The sequence below is a fragment of the Aulonocara stuartgranti genome (genome assembly GCF_965226115.1).
Source record: "Aulonocara stuartgranti genome assembly, chromosome: 2".
Lineage (NCBI taxonomy): Eukaryota > Metazoa > Chordata > Actinopteri > Cichliformes > Cichlidae > Aulonocara > Aulonocara stuartgranti.
The window spans coordinates 15,802,262-15,808,523 of record NC_138940.1 but is presented as its reverse complement, the minus strand read 5'-3'; the positions used below and the strand labels follow the sequence as shown (position 1 = coordinate 15,808,523).

The 6,262-nt window shown below is 46.8% G+C and overlaps 1 protein-coding gene across 1 annotated transcript in view; it reads left to right on the top strand.

The window, feature by feature from the left end:
• Positions 1-3,493: 3,493 nt before the first annotated feature.
• The window catches only part of LOC309717327 (uncharacterized protein), a 101,189-nt gene continuing 98,420 nt past the window's right edge, over positions 3,494-6,262 (top strand). Inside the window, exon 1 of the mRNA XM_082551821.1 lies at positions 3,494-3,566. The gene's annotated coding sequence lies outside the window, so the exon portion shown is untranslated. The remainder of the gene's footprint in view (positions 3,567-6,262) is intronic.

Here is a 6,262-nt window from a genome sequence, read left to right as displayed (position 1 = left end):
AATGAACTGTATAGAAACCGATTGCGTCCAGAGGCGAAGCAGCGGTACTTGCAGAAAATAGCGTGCATTGGAAATGTGGACCCGTATGAAATACGGCCGTGGAGTAGAAACCCTGAAGACCAACCGCTATTGACGTAGCCTGACATATTTTCGTACCTTGTCTGTGGAGTCAGCGCGTACAAGTCGTCATTCAAACAAAGGTAAATCAGCTTGAGTACTGCGTGTGAAATGCGTTTGATTTCCCTGCAAACATTCAGATTAATGCAGCATAAATTCATTCATGAGGGAGAAATTACAGTGAGAACACGTGGAGGCTGTTAGGTGGATAACACAGTGAGTTCAGTGCATTGATGTGACATTGTCCTGAAGGATTTAGTTATTCTTTATGGTTAAAGAAATTGCACTAATTTATTCATATTTATTATAAATAATCCTAATTATACATCTTGCTTCCATGTTTGTATCCTGTGTCACTAAAAATGCATTTTATTTTAGCTTTATACATTGATTAATGACCTGCAGAATCTCCTTATCATATTAAGTGATTCATAATTGTCACTTTATGCTTTCTCCATCTTGAAAGTGATTACATCCTTGCATTACATACTTTAGGTTCATTTTCTGCAGGCAGGTTTCTGACAGAGAACAGGCTGATTTAGAATATAACATGCAGCGTTCTATAGATGGGCACATAAAAAAATGAAAAATTACATGTATGTGCTAACTTTCTAAACACTTTGTTACATTTATGATAAAGTAGATAAAACACATTTACGTCGGCCCTGGCTCATTAGTTCTTGTCTTTAAATGAACTTTGTCTGTGTGTGTTTCAGGTACTGCACTCTCAAAAACTGAATGAACCAGCATTGCAGCCATGGGTCACTGTGAGCATCACAGGGAAGGTTGAAGCCGCCCACAGCACCTGTATGGCCGGAGTCGCAGAGACCTGCACCCATGTCGCTGCTCTTCTGTTTAATGTAGAAGCAACAGTGCAGATCTGTGGCACAAGGACTGTTACAGATGAACCTGCATACTGGGTTTTGCTGGGTAATATGACCAAGATACAGCCAGAGGTTGGCCATAAGATAGATTTCTCCTCTTCAGCTGCCCAAAAAAAGGCTCTTGATCAAAACATAAACAGACCATCCGTATTGACAGGTAAAAGGAGCCGTCCCCAAAAAAGAAAAATCCCACCTGCTACTTTGGAGGAGTTGTCACTGCTATTGGATACTTTGCTGGAACACAGTGAAGCTGTGGGTTGTGGGAATGACCCATAATGTTTTATCTAGGGGTCTAGATTCATGCCTGAAGTGCACTGCCGTGTAAATAATAGAGATGGACCGATCCGATATTACGTATCGTTATCGGTCCGATACTGACCTAAATTACTGGATCGGATATCGGAGAAAAATAAAAAATGTAATCCGATCCATTAAATATCTCGAAAGCACCTCACAAAACTTGCAACACGCCGTAACTCACCTCAGAACGTTAGCACGTCGGAGCAGTATGCATCACGTGATAGAGCGGCTGTGGCATGCGGGACCTGTGGTGGTCTGGATAGCATTTGGAGCTTCGCTAGCAACCCGGCATTTCATCTCCGACAAAGTTATCCCGAGAGAAGTAAAGCAAGTGTGTAAGTCCATCTCTGAATGTTTGTAAAGCATTCCTGCGTTAAGCTTAACAAGCGACTGCCTCTTCTTGCTGCTACTTCAATCATGAAACTGATCAATGATCAGCTGATCGGCTTTTCTGTTGCGACTCCATCTCTCTTCTTTGTTTTTGGCCCACTTTGCACCAGAAAGAGGAAACCAGCGGCTGAACAACAGCAGCACGTTTAAGCTTGATAAGCTGTTGTCAGAATTTATTTAATATTACTTTCTACACCAGGATCTTCGTCTACGTAGCTGACGGCTGTAACTGTGCAGGGGTGGATCTAGCAAAGTTTAGCCAGGGGGCCGATAGGGCATTAACAGGGAAAAGGGGGCACAAAGACATACTTTTCTTTCTTATTCTCATTTAAAATGTCTAGCTTTTAATAAATAATTATCTGACACCCAAAGTTTTAATTTGATGTAAAATGTATAGAAGTCCATTACTGTATATAGTAACTGTTAACTCATTCACTGCCAGCCATTGGCAGTGAATGAGTTAAACCCATTGACTCATGCACTGCAATTGACGGCTATAGACAGTGGCAGTGAATGAGTTAAGTCTAACATACCCTAGTAAGCTATAGTACATTTTCCTTTGGGAAGGTACCATCTGTGCAGTCTGCAATTTTGTTGAAGAAAGATGTTGAATCTATTTAATATTTCTTGAAAAATAATTGATTTCTGTGCATTTTTTTTCACACTGCATCAAATTAAAGTTGACTACGTCGATTAAGCATCATGAGGTGGAGCGTGAGGGGTGGTTCCCTATTTTTTTTTTTTTGTTGTTGTTGCTGGGAGTTGGAACCCTATTAGTTAGGTTGCTTAACTCATTCACTGCCAGCCATTTCAGTGAATGAGTTAAACCCATTGACTCATTCACTTTGACGGCTATAGACGTCAATGGCAGTGAATGAGTTAATATTTACGCTAAGTACTCTTTAAAATACCAGAATAGGGAGGATGGTGTAGGTTTAAGTTTATTAGATTGATCAGTATTGCTGAACTATGAAATATATATATATAACAACACCCAGCACGCCCCTGCGGGCGGTTTATCCTTCAAGCTCGGGTCCTCTACCCGAGGCCTGGGAGCTTGAGGGTCCTGCGCAGTATCTTAGCTGTTCCCAGGACTGCGCTCTTCTGGACAGAGATCTCCGATGTTGTTCCCGGGATCTGCTGGAGCCACTCGCCTAGCTTGGGAGTCACCGCACCTAGTGCTCCAATTACCACGGGGACCACCGTTACCTTCACCCTCCACATCCTCTCGAGCTCTTCTCTGAGCCCTTGGTATTTCTCCAGCTTCTCGTGTTCCTTCTTCCTGATATTGCTGTCATTCGGAACCGCTACATCGATCACTACGGCCGTCTTCTTCTGTTTGTCTACCACCACTATGTCCGGTTGGTTAGCCACCACCATTTTGTCCGTCTGTATCTGGAAGTCCCACAGGATCTTAGCTCGGTCATTCTCCACCACCCTTGGGGGCATCTCCCATTTTGACCTCGGGACTTCCAGGTTATACTCGGCACAGATGTTCCTGTACACTATGCCGGCCACTTGGTTATGGCGTTCCATGTATGCCTTGCCTGCTAGCATCTTGCACCCTGCTGTTATGTGCTGGATTGTCTCTGGGGCATCTTTACACAGCCTGCACCTGGGGTCTTGCCTGGTGTGATAGACCCCAGCCTCTATGGATCTTGTGCTCAGAGCTTGTTCTTGTGCTGCCATGATTAGTGCCTCTGTGCTGTCTTTCAGTCCAGCTTTGTCCAGCCACTGGTAGGATTTCTGGATATCAGCCACCTCCTCTATCTGCCGGTGGTACATACCGTGCAGGGGCCTGTCCTTCCATGATGGCTCCTCGTCTCCCTCCTCTTTCTTGGGTTTCTGCTGCCTGAGGTATTCACTGAGCACTCGGTCAGTTGGGGCCATCTTCCCAATGTATTCTTGGATGTTCGTTGTCTCATCCTGGACTGTGGTGCTGACACTCAGCAGTCCCCGGCCCCCTTCCTTCCGCTTAGCGTACAGCCTCAGGGTGCTGGACTTGGGGTGAAACCCTCCATGCATGGTAAGGAGCTTTCTTGTCTTTATGTCAGTGGCTTCTATCTCCTCCTTTGGCCAGCCTATTACCCCAGCAGGGTACCTGATCACGGGCAGGGCGTACGTGTTGATGGCCCGGATCTTGTTCTTACCATTCAGCTGACTCCTCAGGACTTGCCTGACCCTCTGCAGGTACTTGGTGGTTGCAGCCTTTCTAGCAGCCTCTTCATGGTTCCCATTCGCCTGCGGGATCCCCAAGTACTTGTAACTGTCCTCTATGTCTGCAATGTTTCCTTCTGGTAGTTCAATCCCCTCAGTTCTGACTACATTCCCTCTCTTTGTTACCATCCGACTACACTTCTCCAGTCCGAACGACATTCCAATGTCATTGCTGTATAGCCTGGTAGTGTGGATCAGTGAATCGATGTCTCGTTCACTCTTGGCATACAGCTTGATGTCATCCATGTACACGAGGTGGCTGACAACTGCTCCGTTCCGTAGTTGGTATCCGTAGCCAGTCTTGTTAATGATCTCACTGAGGGGGTTCAGGCCTATGCAGAACAGCAGTGGGGACAGAGCATCTCCTTGGTAGATCCCGCACTTGATGGTGACTTGTGCTATGGGCTTGGAGTTGGCCTCTAGTGTTGTACGCCACATCCCCATTGAGTCCCTGATGAAGGCTCTTAGGGTCCCATTGATCTTGTACAATTCTAGGCATTCCAGTATCCAGCTGTGGGGCATTGAGTCATAGGCCTTCTTGTAATCAATCCAGGCAGTGCACAGGTTGGTCAGTCTGGTCTTGCAGTCTCGGCTGACTGTTCTGTCTACCAGTAGCTGGTGTTTTGCGCCTCTGGTATTCTTGCCAATCCCTTTCTGTGTCCCGCTCATGTATTGACCCATGTGCCTGTTCATCTTAGCCGATATGATGCCTGACAGGAGCTTCCATGTAGTACTGAGGCAGGTTATTGGTCGGTAGTTGGAGGGGACCGGTCCCTTCTTGGGGTCCTTGGGGATCAGGACCGTCCGACCTTCGGTTAGCCATTCCGGGTGTCTCTCGTTAACTAGCAGCTGGTTCATTTGTGCTGCCAGACGCTCGTGGAGTGCAGTCAGCTTCTTTAGCCAGTAGGCGTGAACCATGTCGGGCCCTGGTGCTGTCCAACTCTTCATACTGGAGACCCTTTCTTGGATATCTGCCACTGTGATGGTTACTGGACCCTGTTCAGGGAGGTCGCTGTGGTCTGCCCTCAGATCCACTAGCCACTGAGCATTGCCGTTATGGGTTGCGTCCTTCTCCCATATGCCCTTCCAGTATTGCTCCGTCTCCAGCCTTGGTGGTGCTGTTCTCTTATTATTATTGTTCCCTTGCCACTGAGAGTACACCTTTGCTGGTTCTGTGGAGAACAGCTGGTTTATTCTCCTGCCTTCTATCTCTCTGGTGTACCTCCTCAAGCGGCTGGCCAAGGCTGTGAGTCTTTGCTTGGCAGTTTCCAAGGCCTCAGGTATGGACAGCTTGCTGTATTTCTTATGCACCTTCTTTGTCGCACCTTTCTGCAACTCCGTTAGTTGGCTAACCTCCCTCCGTGCTACTTTGATCTTGCCCTCTAGCCTCCTTCTCCATGGAGGGTACTGCCCGTTGTCGCTGTTCAACTTGTAGTCAAGCATCTCACTGATCACTGCTGCCGTATTGTAGATCAGCTTGTTAGTGTCGGTAATCGTGGTTGTAGGTATTGTCCGTAGTCCTGCATTAACATCATCTAGCAGACCTTCTGAGGGTACTTCACGTAATCTTGGTAACCGGCTACGGGGGATCCAGGTTTCAAGCTTGGCCATGATCCTATTTTTCAGGTCAATTCCTCTCGCACTCAACGGTCCTTCTCCTATCGCACTTGGGGCTACGTACCCAATCTCGGGTGGGGGTGATGAAATCGCCCCCCTGACCTGGCGTCCTGACTCCTCCTTGCCGTAGCATTTGTGTTGTACCTCGTCAATCTCTAGCTGTGAGATCAGTCCCTTCTTTCGAATGTTGGAACACTGAGCTACTAGTTGTTTCGCCGTCACTGTGGATGTTGGGTATCGAAGAATCCATAGGTCCGTCATCCTATTCATGTAGCCCCTGCCGCCGGGGTTACTTGCGTAGTAGCATTCCAACAACGCCCTGTTTTCGTCTCTTGCCCACCGATGCCTTCTTGTTCCAGTAGCCCACTTTTCGTCAGGGTGCCCTGGTTCCTCAACACCTGACGCGGACCTTGTTGATCCGGGCGACGTCCGAGCCGGCATGCCTTCATATTTATCTGTCTCGCTCATGTCTGCGGTAGGCTCGCTTAGCATAGGGGGTCTAGCCTTAGGACCCTTACTGGATACAGACGCCCAAGGCAGGAATCGAACTTGCGATCCTGGGTTCCAAAGGCGTGTAGTCTAACCACTACGCTATCCAGCTATATATATATATATATATATATATATTGCATACAGGTATAACAGAATAGCTTTAGTGTAGTTGTTTTAAACTTGAGTATGAATTTATACAAAATGCAGCAAGATATTTAAAAAACAGTTTTGTTGATTAAAAAACA